This window comes from Phyllobates terribilis, unplaced genomic scaffold (genome assembly GCF_046119375.1).
Source record: "Phyllobates terribilis strain yellow unplaced genomic scaffold, ASM4611937v1 Scaffold_7__3_contigs__length_470593459, whole genome shotgun sequence".
NCBI classification, from domain to species: domain Eukaryota; kingdom Metazoa; phylum Chordata; class Amphibia; order Anura; family Dendrobatidae; genus Phyllobates; species Phyllobates terribilis.
In genome coordinates, this window is record NW_027362767.1 from 23766705 (window position 1) to 23782282 (window position 15578).

The window sequence follows — 15578 nt, forward strand, 5'->3', positions numbered from 1 at the left end:
TTCTGACCCCCAGGTCACTGCTGTCAGAGGTATTAAGCCACTTTTACGGGCTCACAATAAAACGTTCAAAAACGAAACTGAATCGGTTTTCCTGTGAAATATGTTAAGGAACATCCTTTCCAGGGTAAAGACTTGTGTATAAGGTAACATAAATAACCAAAAGCAAAAATACTCCTCCACACCTTGGGCTATGTTCACAAGTAGCATTTTTTTTGCGTTTTTGCACTTTTGTATTGCTTTCAACTGTGACAAATGCATTCACCGGGAAATGTCATTTTAACATGTTACAACCTTATCTGGCCATGTGCTGTGTGACACATGCATACAGTGCTGAAAAGACATGGGAACAGCACAGGGAAGACCCCTGGAAGCATCTCTGACACCCAGGTCACTGCCTAAAAGTGTGCCCATCAGAAGTGATCCTTGCTGCATCAGAAGATGCAGACTTGAAACTATCCCCGTGCAAGTCCTTGTCCCAGGTCAGTGTTCAATTGTACCTCCCCATTCCTTGCAATGCAAGCTCAAGTATGCAGCCTGCCACCCACCCACCCCCAGGCTGCAATACCATACTGCTTGCTTGCTTGCACTTGAAATTGGGCCTTTTAGGCATGTGGATGCGGAATCTGGCCACCACGTCATGGCTGCGTCGGCGGCCTGGTATCCATACTCGGTCCCCAGCCGCCCCTATTTGTCCCGGTAACCTTCCCCACACTTTTCTTAGCCCGGCCTGCTTTAGGGCAGCATTGGCCGAGCCCACCAGACAACCAGACTCCTCCGGTGGGCCCTGGCTTCTCCATCAGGGGAGTTGAGAGTGCCAAGGTGAGGAGCATGATGATGATGATAGAAGTTAGCATCTGCTTTGTTTTCTTGGAATGCTAGCGTAAGTGTGCAGACTGCCACCCACCCACCCCCAGGCTGCAATACCATACTGCTAGCTTGCTTGCACTTGAAATGAGGCATTTCAGGCTTGTGGAGGCAGACGCTGGCCACTTTGTCATGGCTGCGCCGGCTTCCTGGTATCCATACTCAGTCCCCAGCCGCCCGGCGGCCGGGTGTCCATACTCGGTCCCCAGCCGCCCCTATTTGTCCCGGTAACCTTCCCCACATTTTTCTTAGCCCAGCCTGCTTTAGGGCAGCATTGGTCGAGCCCACCAGACAACCAGACTCCTCCGGTGGGCCCTGGCTTCTCCATTAGGGGAGTTGAGAGTGCCAAGGTGAGGAGCATGATGATGATGATAGAAGTTAGCATCTGCTTTGTTTTCTTGGAATGCAAGCATAAGTGTGCAGCCTGCCACCCACCCACCCACCCCCAGGCTGTAATACCATACTGCTAGCTTGCTTGCACTTGAAATGAGGCCTTTTAGGCTTGTGGAGGCAGACGCCAGCCACCATGTCATGGCTGCGTCGGCAGCCTGGTATCCATACTCAGTCCCCAGCCGCCCGGCGGCCGGGTGTCCACACTCGGTCCCCAGCCGCCCCACCGCCGGGTGCCCATACACGGTCCTCAGCCGCCTGGGGGCAGCCGGGTGTCCATAAACGGTCCCCAGCCACACCTATTTGTCCCGGTGCGCCTTAAACACAAGCGCGCATACCAAAACATTACCTGTGCCCTCCCCAGTGCATTTAGTGGGAAGGACAGCCTAACTACAAACACGTGGACAAGTGAATGTGGCCAGGGATGGTCCATCTCACTGACGCCTTCACACTGGGTTAATATTGTGGAAGCCGGGACACAGTTGGACACTGGGATGCAACACGTCCTCCAGACATAGAGGATTGCGGGTCCTGCGTCAATCAGGCTTCAACACAAAGTTCTGAAGGTAGACAGCAGCAGTGGTCGGCCTCCTACACAACAAGTAAATTATTCATGATCATGAGGCCATCCATCTCCTTAGCTTTCTGTTCCTTGGAATGCAAGCACATGTATGTAGTAGCGGCTAGGCCTGAGGTGGTCAGCGTTTTGGCGCATATCCTACCTCATCCGAGGATTGCTGGATGTTTTCCTGCTACTATCCCAGTTCTATGACTCCCGTTAAAACAAAGCTTCAGGTGATGAATGATGGATGAGGTGATGGCAAAGGAGAAAGAGTAGGAGGAACAGGGACCATTCACATCAATATCAGGCCAGTCAACCACACGTCTTGTAGGATATGTTTCTGTACCAAAAGGAGTGGTTCGGCTACACAGTTATAGGGCATACAGTGAGTGCAATGCCTACCAAAATTTTCGAAGCACTCCAATGCCCCTTGGAAGTGACATGGAGGTCAGAGGGCCTTAACTAAACTGTTTTTTCCATGGGTCTCCTGTGCACTGTTGGCCTAAGCAGTGAATGGAAGGCTTTCCAAAAATTATGAGGAACTGCAATGTCCCTTGAAATAGACGTGGATTACAGCATACTAAAAACCTTCTACCCATTATTGGGGAGTGGGTCTCCCTTAGTGTTCGCCTATGCATTGAAAAGAAAAAGCTGACTAAAATTAGGAGGAAATGCAATGCCCGTTGGAAGAGTCGTGGAGGTTAGAGGTAATTAAAAACAACATTTCAATGGCCATTGGAAGAGCTGTGCAGTTCAGAGTGGTTTAACAAGACGGTTTTAATGCCCCTTGGAATAGATGTGGAGGTCACAGTAGCTTAACAAGACGGTTTTAATGCCCCTTGGAAGAGTGGTAGAGGTCGCAGTAGAATAAAAAGACAATATCAATGCCTCGTGGAAGAGACATGGAGGTCACAGTAGCTTAACAAGACGGTTTTAATGCCCCTTGGAAGAGGGGTGGAGGTCGCAGTGGAATAAAAAGACAATATCAATGTCCCTTGGAAGAGTGGTGGAGGTCGCAGTGGAATGAAAAGACAATATCAATGCCCCTTGGAAGAGTGGTGGAGGTCGCACTGGAATAAAAAGACAATATCAATGCCCCGTGGAAGAGACGTGGAGGTCACAGTAGCTTAACAAGATGGTTTTAATGCCCCTTGGATGAGTGGTGCAGGTCGCAGTGGAATAAAAAGACAATATCAATGCCCCTTGGAAGAGTGGTGGAGGTCGCAGTGGAATAAAAAGACAATATCAATGCCCCTTGGAAGAGTGGTGGAGGTCGCAGTGGAATAAAAAGACAATATCAATGCCTCATGGAAGAGGCGTGGAGGTCACAGTAGCTTAACAAGACGGTTTTAATGACCCTTGGAAGAGTGGTGGAGGTCGCAGTGGAATAAAAAGACAATATCAATGCCCCTTGGAAGAGTGGTGGAGGTCGCAGTGGAATAAAAAGACAATGTCAATGCCCCTTGGAAGAGTGGTGGAGGTCACAGTAGCTTAACAAGACGAGGTTAAGCACATGAGCCAGGCATGGTATGTGTGTGATCTCGCCTCGCCTGAGAGCCGCCACCAGGTTATGGCCATTGTCACACATGACCATGCCTGGATGTAGGTTCAGCGGTCTTAGCCAGAGATCTGCCTGCTCTTTCACAGCTGTCCACAACTCACAAGCAGTGTGAGGTTTATCACCTAAGCTTATGAGTTTCAGCACAGCCTGTTGCCGCTTGGCTGAGGCAGTACTGCAGTGCTTCCAGCTTGTAACTGATGTGGTGATATCTGAGATGGAGGCTGAACATGAGGAGGAGGAGGAGGATGATGCGCAGGAGCTGTACACTGTGGGGGCAACTCTGACTGACATAGGGCCCGCAATCCTCGGTGTGGGGAGGATGTGTTCCGTCCCAAGGTCCGACTGGGTCCCGGCTTCCACTATGTTTACCCAGTGTGCCGTCAGGGAGATGTACGATCCCTGGCCACAAGCACTTATCCACGTGTCCGTTGTCAGGTGGACTCTCCCAGTAACTGCGTTGTTGAGGGCACGGCAGATGTTTTGGGACACGTGCTTGTGTAGTGCGGGGATGGCACACCGGGCAAAATAGTGTCGGCTGGGGACCGAGTACCGAGGGACGGGCACCGCCATAAGGTTGCGGAAGGATTCCGTCTCCACCAGCCTAAAAGGCAGCATTTCCAACGCAAGTAGTCGTGAAATGTGCGAATTTAGGACTGTGGCCTGTGGGGCGTTGGCTGCGAATTTGCGCTTTCGTTCAAAGGTCTGGGATATGGACAATTGAACTCTGCGATGGGACATGGACCTTGATGCTGTTTCTTGAGAAACTGCCATTCCAAGTGAAGACTGAGAGGAGGGGGCATCTTTGCATGCAGTATGGACAGGAGATTGCCTTGCACGCACAACAGGGCGTTCTCTTACAGGCACAACAGTGGAAGAAGCAGTGGTGACACCCGCTGACACTGGTAGTGGACCCTGGGGTTCGCCCCACAAAGTGGGGTGCTTTTCTGCCATGTGCCTGATCATGCTGGTGGTGGTCAGGCTGGTAGTTTTGTCACCCCTGCTGATGCTGGCCTGTGGAGGGGGAAGTTCAAGAGCTAAAAATAGACGATCCATAGGTCCTTAATAATAAAAATATATATCTTTATTTGAACAGGATATTTGAAAGAAGGTGCATACACAGACATGTATCCAAAACACCACCAAATCACATGCCACATGTTTGTAGACCACATATTACATATATAGCATACTTGCATAGACAAAAAAGCAGGGTAAATAGCACACCAAAAAGGAGAAAGAACAAAGTTCAAATTTCCCCATATGTCTCAGTGTATCAGCACATAATATTAGCATAGTATCTTACCCACTCAAAAAGGTGGCCCCCAATTAGGTCCTGCACATGGGCTTCCCGACGCGCGTTTCGGCGCTAGCCTTTTTCATAGGATGTCACGCTATCATTACTATGATCCTTAAATACACTTCCTCATTAGTCACATGGTCGCGGCACGTGTGCCATAAAGACCACCCACCCGGAAATGACGCAACCTGCGTCACCGTATCTATGGTAGCGACCCCCGCTACCCAGCGAGCCTCCGCCGTAAACCGGAAGTGACGCAGGCGTGCCACCATAATCGAGGGGACCGGCGGCGTCGGCATCACTGCAATTCTGCTGGAGAGATGCTGAAAGCCGCCAGGCCCGTCGGGATGCTGGCCTGGCAGGTGGTACAAATGGCCTTTTTGGGGTTATCAGCAGAGTCTTTAAAAAAATTCCAGACTCTGAAAGACCTACCGGTTGTACTGGCAACGTCCCTCGTGTTGGTGTTACGGGGAACGGTTGCCCGCCTTCTGTCTGCGGCCACCACACTGCCTGTTGGGGTACTCTGCCTCCCTCTCCCTGTGTGCTGCTGGCCTCGCTCTGCGTGTCCTCCTGCCACATTGGGTCAGTTACTAGATCATCCACCACCTCCTCCTCTTCCACTTCCGCACCACGGTCCTCCTAATCACTTCGTGGCAATTGTGTCTCGTCATCGTCCACCTCTTGTGACAAATTGCCAGCGTCGCCTTCCTGTAGCCGTGGCTGTTCAAATATTTGGCCATCGCTACATGGGATCTCGTCTTCCACCACTGCAAGCGGAGCAGGCGAGGGGCCCAAATATGGAAATGGACCAGTAAACAGCTCTTCAGAGTGTCCAAGTGTAGGATCAGTTGCTGTCTGACGACACTCGGCATGGTGGGAGGAAGGAGCATCAGGGTGAGGAGGAGTATGCGGTCGAGACTCACGACTACTAACACTTGACCGTGTGGAAGACAGACCGGAGGTGGTGGTGCCCAGGTGATGACTGGAAGTATTATCTGCTATCCAATTAATAACCTGTTCACACTGATCAGTTCGCAATAGTGGTCTTGTTGTTGTGTGCTTCCCTAGTAATTCGGTCAAGAACTTGGAGCGAGAAGATGTGGCTGTTGGTTGTGGCACATTTTCACCTTGGCCACGGCCCCGTCGTCTGCACGCACCATCACCAGAACGTCCAGTTCCACATCCCTTGCCACGCACCTTGCCCATTGTAAATTAAGTAAAATAGCTTACACTCGCACTATCAATGGCAAAAGGGTAATAAAAAGGAGATTAGAACCATGGAAGAGGAAAACCACAGTTCTATTTCTCTGGCCTACACCAGAATCTTTTAAACAGATATATTTGTGTCTGAACAGTCAGTGACACACTCAAACTGTTTTTTTTTTATGGAAAAAAGGCAAGCAGGTTGATAACACCCAGATTTTAACTGTGGAAGAGGAAAAACATAGTTCTATTTCTCTGGCCTACACCAGAATCTTTTAAACAGATATATTTGTGTCTGAACAGTCAGCGACACAGTCAAACTGTTTTTTTTATGGAAAAAAGGCAAGCAGGTTGATAACACCCAGATTTGAACTGTGGAAGAGGAAAACCACAGTTCTATTTCTCTGCCCTACACCAGACTCTTTTAAACAGATATATTTGTGTCTGAACACTCACAGACACACTCAATTTTTTTTTGGGGGGGGGAATACCAAAAGGTTAATAAGGCGGGTATTTGTACAGTGTGAGTGAGGAAAAAAGGCAAACAAACAGGATTTAGATGAAAAAAAAGGATTTTTCCTGGCCCCTGAGACCTGGGGATAAGTCTAGCAATTTGACCAGCAGGAGCACACAGGACTGTAATGCAGCGTTTGCTGGTATAACCACTGCGTCTCCTATACAGCCTGCCTGCCTGCCGTCCTGATATCTGGGATGGATATTAGTCCTGAGAAGGACTGTTTGTTTGATTTGGCAGGCTTTAGAGACCCTACACTACCTATTTCGCAGTATAAAGCTCTCCCTAGCTCAGCAGCACTCTCCCTACACTGTCTGATCCGGAGCGACTGTGTCCAAGACGGCGGCGCCCAGTTTTAAATACTCGAGGTGACGCTGTGCGGCCAGCCAATCACTGTAATGCCCACAAACAACATGGCTGCGGCATTACAGTGACTGGCTGGCAATCCCTGCATGTTCATTGGCTCTGTAAAGAGCGCCAAACATGCAGGGCGGAGACCCGAGCTCCCGCCCGAGTAACCCGGAAATGCTCGGTGCTCGCCGAACATCCCGAGTCGTGAAATCCTCGGGCAAGTACCGAGCAGTGTCGAGCATGCTCACTCAACACTAGTAACAACTCATCCAATCTACACAGGCAAATAGATCGAACCATAGATGTCCATAAATTAGGTTATGTGTAATAATGAGAAATGACACAGGAAAAAGTATTGAACACATAAAGAAGGAGTGCAAAATGCCCTGGAAAGTCCTGACATCCGCTGAAATCTATCAGTAATTAGAAAGAACAGCACAGAAAAATATCAAGTCTGACCAACACCAGGTCAGATGACCAATGCACTAGCAGAATGCAGCAGGCCTCCATGATAAAGGCGGGGGCAGCACATGTGCAAAATACTGATGCCACTCACTAACCTAATTCATGGAGAGGGTGGCTGTGTAGTATTATACATGCACACAGATGGAGCTTCCATAGGATGCCAATCACACAGATACGTGTGATGCACAGAGTCTGGCTTACAGCCTATTGATGATGCCTATTCGGGCGGGCTGGCCAGGACTTTATAAACGCACCCCACAGGACAGATGCCCCAAATCACCCAACCAACACTAAAGGGGCCTGGCCGCATCCTGCATAAAAATGTGCAAAAAAGATGAAAAATAGTGTATAAAATAAATACACCACATGAGGTATTTGTCGATATTTTGGCCAAAATATGTCAAGGGTCCTCACATTTGCAAGTTCTATATACACTATTTTTCATCTACAAATGGGGCGTCTGTACTGTGGGGTGTGCTTATATAGTGTTGGCCAGCCCGCCAGTCCGCCCGTATAGGCATCATCAATAGGCTGTAAGCCAGACACTGTGCATCACACATACCTGTGTGACTGGTGTCCTATGCAAGCTCCATCTGTGTGCATGTATAATATTACACAGCCACCCCCTCCATGAATTGTAGGTTAGTGAGTGGCTGTCGCATTAGTATTTTGCACATATGCTGTCCCCGCCTTTATCATGAAGGCCTGCTGCATGCTGCTAGTGCATTGGTCATCTGACCTGGTGTTGGCAAGGCTTTATCTTTTTCTGTGATGTTTTTTGAAAGTTTGTCCCATGTTCGCCAGTAATTAGAAAGCAATCCTGCCACTTACTGACGAAAAATATCAGCTGGTTCAACTGATGCCTATAAAAAAGTGTCTCATCACCAAGGTGCCACACAAGAAATATCTCATGATGGGTAAACCAGTGAGCTGTCTCAATACCTTTGCAACCTTATTGTTGCAAAACAAGCTGATGGCATTGGGGACAAAATAATTTCTAAACTACTGAAGGTTTCAGTGAGCACTAATGGGGCTGTAATCTGGAAGTGGAAAGACCATAATTTCACGATAAACCGGCCATGACCAGCTACTCCCCACAAGATTTCAGACAGAGGAGTGAAAAGAATTATCAGAAGAGTTGTCCAAGAGCCATGGACCGCCTGTTGGGAGCTACAGAAAGACCTGGAATCAGCAGGTACAATTGTTTAAAAGAAAACTAAGTCATGCACTCAACCTCCATTGCCTGTATGCACGATCACAACACAAGCTCCATGGCCTGTATGCATGCTCACCATGCAAGACTCCACTGCTGAACAAAAAGCATGTTCAAGCACATTTACAGTATGTTCAACAACATTTTGACAATCCTGTGAAATACTGGAAGAATATCGTCTGTTCAGATTAGACCAAAATTGAGCTTTTTGTATTCCATAATACACACCATTTTAAAACAGAGAAGTTTGGAGGTGGGAACCTCATGGTGTGGGGCTGTTTTTCAGCATACGGCACTGTCAAACTTCATGGGGTTGAAGGAAGGATGAATGGACAAATGTACCGAGACATTCTTGATAAAAATCTACTGCCATCTACCAGGATGATGAAAATGAAGATGAAACGAGGGTGGACATTTTAGAAGACAATAATTCCAAACACACAACCAAGAAAACTCTCAATTGGTTCCAGAAAAAAAAAATAAAGCTGCTAGAATGGCTGAGCCGATCACCGGACCTGAATCCAAGAGAAAATATATGATAGGAACTAAAGCTCAGAGTTCATAGAAGGAGCCCACGGAGGCTTCAGGATGAAAAGAGTGTTGTATGGAAGAATGGGCCAATATCACACCTGAGCAATGCCAGCGACTAGTTTCTCCATAGAGGAGGTGTCTTGAAGCCGTGTCATTCTCATTATTATACATAATTTATGAACATCTTTGGATGATTTCTTTGCCTGTGTGGATTGGATGGGTTGTTGCCGACATCTTGTGAGAATTTCATATCAATAGCACTTTTACAAATACATTTACTTAGAAAAATTATGTTGTCTATATACCTTTCTCTATGACCCTGCAATAATCACATAGAGACGGGGGTGACATCAGCATTCAGAGGCAATTTTATATTTGATAAATAATGAATGATGTCACTATAGGGATAAAGAACAATGCAAGCGGATTATAGGGCGCTAGTATACCCCGACATCCACACAAAGTTAGGATTTGACATATAAAGTGAAAATAAAATAATTAAAGTATAAATACAACTTTAAATGTATATTTTAATGCTATCCAAAAATAAATAATTTCATACCCATTGAATATTAATAAAAAATAAACTACCACAAGGCGTGTGTTTTTTTTTTTAATCTATATTCAGTTTGTATGAAATGATTTATTATTTGGAAATAGTGTTAAACTATATATTTAGAGTTGGATTTATATGTGCTGGTAATTATTTAATTTAGATTTTTTTTATTTGATTGTCAAGACACTTTGTTAAAAAATATGTAAAGATTTTTTTAAAAAATGAGGCAAAACCCAAGATGTGACTGTTTGGTGGAGGGGATAATAAACCGTCCAATGGTAGCAGCTGAAATATGATATTCAGAAGTGAAAAAAAACATGGCTGCTTTTTTCCTGTTGAGCCCTGGGGTTCTATATTTGGAAATGTCCTACTAGGGGTCTGTATGTAGTGCTGTCCTACTGGGGGTCTGTATGTAGTAATGTCCCTGTCACTGAGTTACTGCGACAGGTTGGAGCCAGGAGACCTCAGCGCCGGAGGGCTCCTGCTCCAACTCCGAGAAGAAGCACTTCTCCGTCATTTTAAATATATTTATTTCTTCCAACAGAACAGGGGTTAAGCGGCCATGTTGGATTTCCCTGTGCTCACAGCTGAGCTCGGTTAGCCACTCGCTTTCTCTTTATAACCTGGACTCTGATACTAAGTCCTTGTCAGAGCTAGCATTTGCTGCATGGCTAAGGATAGTGAGGAGTTCTATGAGAAGGAGTATGGGAAGAATAACTTGTGACTGGTTTGTATGTGTGGTTATTCCTTGTCCTCCTCCATTTTGGTTTATTCCCCCTACCTACACACCCTTGTCCTTCCCTCTGTTACATATGAGAGAATATTTTGTGTGCCTGGAGTTTTCTGTTTATCCCTGTCTGTGTTGCCTTATTTGTCGGGTGGGTGTACTTCAGTGCACAGTAGCACCCCTCTTCCCCAGGTAGGGGAGGAGAACAAGCAGAGGGCTAACTCAAGCATTAGGGCGAGGGCGGAGGCATCAGCATCCTCACCTTCAGAGGTATTCTGGGGAATAGGGCAAGCTAGGGCGCCCCCTAGTGTTAGGGTCAGGGTAGGAGCCCCTGATCCCTGGTCACTCGACAGCTGTGTCGTGACATTAGCTCTGTCCGCAACCATTACTTTGATCCATTATGGATCCAATCACTGCTCTGACAAGGCAATTGCAGCAGCTCAGTTTCTAGGTGGCGGATTTACGCATGGTAGTTTTGCAGTCCCCTAATACATCTAGTGTGGTTGTCTCATCTCTCAGACAAACCGTAGTGGATGTGACATGCAGAAGTAGTGCTGTTGCTTCTAAAGCATCCAGCAATTGTTACAAATAACACAAGCACAGGAGACAGAAATTGTTGTGCTCCAGAAACATCCAGCAAGTAGAGGGGTTAACACAGTCACAGGAAACAGGGAGTGTTTTAGCAGAGCCCCAGGGGGATCATGGGGAACTTGTTATTGTAGTCTGCCTGAAGCCAAAGAGAAAGGTGGTGTGTTATCTGGATCTGACAGAAGGCAACTGAACAGGATTCAGGTCAGGAGAGAAACTAAATACAGGTCAGATAGACTCCCTGAACTAACAGTGCAGAGTTTTATCAGGCAGGAAGATAAGGACTGGAAGAAGCTGAAGACGTCATGGGGACATTCCTCCAGGAGCTAACACAGTTTCTAACCAGGTTGAAGTTGGATAATGGAGGGGCGGCACCAATTACCAAAAGTGGGAATCTCCGTCCACAGACAGAACTACAGGAATTGAAAGAACAATTCAAATCCCTAACAACAGCCCTACAGTAATCGACTAAAACCTCTGAACAGGTGATAGGCTCAGACAGAACATTCAACCTGCTCTTGTTAGATACATCAGGGAGACAGTCCTCTCTAGCACCACAAATCACCATAAGGAAAGAATTCAAGATCCTGGGACAAATAGAATTTGAACAGAAAGAGAAACGGTCTTATATGAATTTGTTGCACCAGATCGATGCAGGCTTATAGAAAGCCTACCAGCCAGATGAGATCGGTGAGGGGGTGGTGAAAGCGATCAGCCTAGGATTGAACCTCTGTAGTATGCTAGAAATGAAGAGTCAATTGACCTTTCAACAACTGAAGATGATTTTAAAAGGGCACTATAAAGAAGAGAGTACTTCAGAATTGTTCCACCTACTCATTAACCTCTCACAGAAAAATAATGAATCATCCCAAAGTTTCTTGTTCAGAGCAATTGAACTGAAGGATAGACTGTTTGCATCCAGAGATGTAGAAGCGAAGGAGAAGTATGATGCTGGACTAGTCCAGAAAAAGTTCTTGAGATTATTGGGAATGGGGTTAATCAGCAAAGACATCAAGTTGCAGCTGAAACAGTACCTAGAAGATCCAGGCATTGTGGACAAAGTCCTAATTGAAAAAAAGAATGAGGCAGCTAGTTTGGAGTCAGAGAGAGAACAGAAGTTAAAGAAAGGCTCTGCTCCTAAAATCACCAAAATGAGTCAGCTGAAGTTGGAGACCCCCAGTGGCCAGTCCGAAGATCATCATGGAGACCCTCCAGTGCCACCTTTGAGAGGGAACCTTAAAGCACCAACTAAAGGGAGGACCGCCAGCACTGACTGGGAGGAAGTAATAGGAGAACTGCGAGCCGAGTTGATTGAGGTGAAAAAGTTGATTCATTCCAAGCCAGAACTTGTATCCCTCAGACCCAGGAGTGGGTTCGAAAACAGAAGATACCAGGCTTTTGAAGCGTGGCGTTCATCAAATCAGAGTACGGTGTGAGTCCACTGTCTAAGATGTGGCGAGGAAGCACACTATGCCAAGGATTGCCAATGGTCACGGTCGTTTGGGTTAAAAGACAGGAGGATGCCAGTGCGGGGTGACTGGTAACCACGACACAGAGGAGGCCCCAGAAGCAAATCCAAATCTCACCAAACTCCAGAACGGCGCATGAGCTAAAATGGCTGCTTCATTACTATCGCCAAGTGTGTACCCGTCTACAACAGCTGCAAGAGAGACAGGGGCATCAGTTACTTAATGCCTAGTGCGGAGGTCAAACAATGTACTCCTGGGAGGAGGATTCCTCGGTCAGGAAAGATAGCCTCATCAGCCTAATCTGTGAAAGGTGTGTGAAGCCCAGCTGTGCTTGGTATCACAAATCCTAGAAGGGTGTATTGAAGGATTCCTCCACAAGAGGCCCCCATAACCATTCACACATCTCCACCTTCCACCTCAGACCACCAGAGGGAGCCCGTTAGGGAGATATAAAAGGGAAGGTGGAGCCAGACAGCAGTTAGTCTAAGTCAGTTGTGAGTCTAAGTGAGAGTCTGGTTTAACAGTGAGTCCAGTGCAGCCTGAGAGGAGTTACCTCAGAGGACAAAAGCCTGTTCAGCTCCTGCAATTGCTATCCTGCAGTGGAGCTTATCCAGATCAAGACTCAGTGTAGCTCAGTGAGGTGAGCTTTAGGTGTGTCGGCGCCATAAGATCGGTGAAGAGCAGCACGCTGCCGTTAGTGTGAGTAGCCTATTGAGGGTCCGAGTAGGCCGAAGGCGAAGGAGTAGAGAGAGTTAGTTCATAGGGGGGGCAGAGGAGCTTAATTAGCTCACCCCGAAGAAGAAGTAGTTACCGGACACCGTGTCCGAAGCTTGCCGGCATCTCCACGACCCCGTAAGATAAACCGGAATCCGTGGAGAACTACAAATCCCAGGATCGCTAAAAGTGCTGATACGTACCAGAGCCAGGAGAAACATAGGCCTCGTAGGTCGGGAGCGTGCACTCCAAGAGAAGGCCCTACTACAAGGTCAGCCAGCGCAGGACAGAGACAAAGTTAGGCCTAGCTCCAGGCAGGTCAGAAACTTACTACGCAGCAGCAAGAACCAGGAGGCCCAAAACCTGCTCATTGGGGAGGATCCGGACATACACCCTTCACCCTACAGTGCTCCGGGGAGTGCCTGAATTTCCATCAGTAAAAGGTACTGAAGTGACTTTTGTGTCCGTCCCTGTTCTTGCTCCGACTCGGCTGAGTCTCCTTGTCCTGCATCCCCGTTCTTATACTGCCCTGAGGCCTAGCTCCACCTGTGGGGAGCCATACCATCTAGCTGCCTTATCACCGGCCTCAGTGGACTGCGCAGCGCTGGTGAATATCATCAGAAACCATAGGTGGCGTCACGAACATTTTTATAAACTTAACAAATCACCAACCCCTTTTTAAAGGAGAGGCCTAGGGTACGGGCCCGGGAGCCGACCACCGCGACATCCCTAAAGGCCAGGCTAAAGGCCCGGGTACCGAGTCATCCCCATCTCCCCCTGGGCTAGTCATCTCCTACTTGGCGTCACGAACAGGATTGCGTGACCGCTGCAACGACGAAGTGTTCAGCCCGTTGCCACCGGGTACTGTGCGCCTTTATTTTGAACTGTGTACGTAAAGTTGTGGTGAAGATAGCCGCCATTTTTGGGCCGTTGAGCAAGAAGAAGGGCGTAACCGTGAGAAAATAAGGGGCGTACCTGCAAAAGAGCGCGAAGTCCCGGACACGCCCCACGCCTTGACGTCAAATCAGGAAGCGCCAGGTCCTGTACGGAGCGTCGCTGAACGCTCTGACATAGGACGCAAGCGACGCAAGGTCCTGAAGATAACCGTCACCTGCGGAGCTGCGGCCTACCGGAAGAAAAACCAGAAGGTAGGCCACGGTTAACTAGGGGGCGCTAAGATGTCCGACGAGCAGCAGAATGCCGACCTGCCGGTCAACGTCCCTGAAGTTCAACCCGTGCCCGATGATGAGCAGGCCGAAGCCGCTGTTCCACCAGCAGTGCCTGTAACACCCGTCATTCCTTTGACTTTACCGTACATTCCTGGAGCAAAGTGGCTCCCCCAGTACAACGGCAAACCAGATACCCTGTCTGGATTCAAACGGAAGATATGTGGTATCTTAGACATGTACTCTATGACCGGCAAACAAAGAGCTGCCGCTGTATTAGGACAACTGACCGGTGCTGCGGAACGGGAAGTGGAAACATGGTCAGCCGCAGACCAGGAGTCAGTGTCCGCAATATTCCAAAAACTACAGACTGTATTTGAGGACCTTACTGAGGCGGACCTCCGGATGAGGTTTTACAGCTGCTCCCAACAACCAGAGGACAATGTTCGGGACTACGCCTGGCGTCTTCAAGGGGCCCTGCGGGCTCTGAACCAAGTTAGTCCAACCAGCGTTGAGAATGAGAACAAAATGCTGAAGGAACAGTTTGTCCGGGGACTGAAGTCTCCAGAGGAGAGCAGGACTGTGCGTTGGTGGTCCCTGGATCATCCGGATGCCACTTTTGACAATCTTAAGGACATGTATGTGTGACACATCAACTATATTGTTAAAATAAATAACATTTATTGAATAGATATAATAAAATACATAGCAAGATAAAATAAGGGAAAGGATAACACAAAGAGGAGGCTACTGGGTAAGACAATACTTGATATATGATAGATACATAGTGTGCTCAGTTTCTATACATCAGTGGGACAATATATATAAAACCAGTGTTTTAAATGGGGTCCACAGTAAGGTGCATAGTGCTAAAGATGGACCAGAATAATAGAAATGTGCTACATTATAAATAAATCAATAAGGCGTACAGAAACAGAAGGTGCATTATTAATGAAGTATGTACTAACCCAGACATCCGGATGCCACTTTTGACAATCTTAAGGACATGGCTATAAAAGGACTGCAGGCCCTGGAAACAAATGCCATCCAAGGTTACCAGGGTGGGGTTACCCCAGTGCCTGCTACACCCACCTTTTCCCCAGTGGCAGCTGAAGTTAAAGTCCCAGCAACGTTCCCTAAAGAACTGGACAGTCTGCGCTCTGAGGTGCGTCAGTTGAGCAAAACCCTGACCACCGTGCTGAGTGCTCTGCAGCTGCGGACGGAGCCCGAGGAAGGAGGGAAGATCCTGCTAGCCAACAGCCCTGAGGATGTCCTCTGGATGCGGAGGAGGAGGAGGCCAACACCACCCTCGCCAAGGACCAGTGACCAGCGCCGTCCAACGAGGGACCCGACCTGCTACCGCTGCCGCAAGACCGGACACCTCGCCCAGAAGTGTCCTTTAAACGA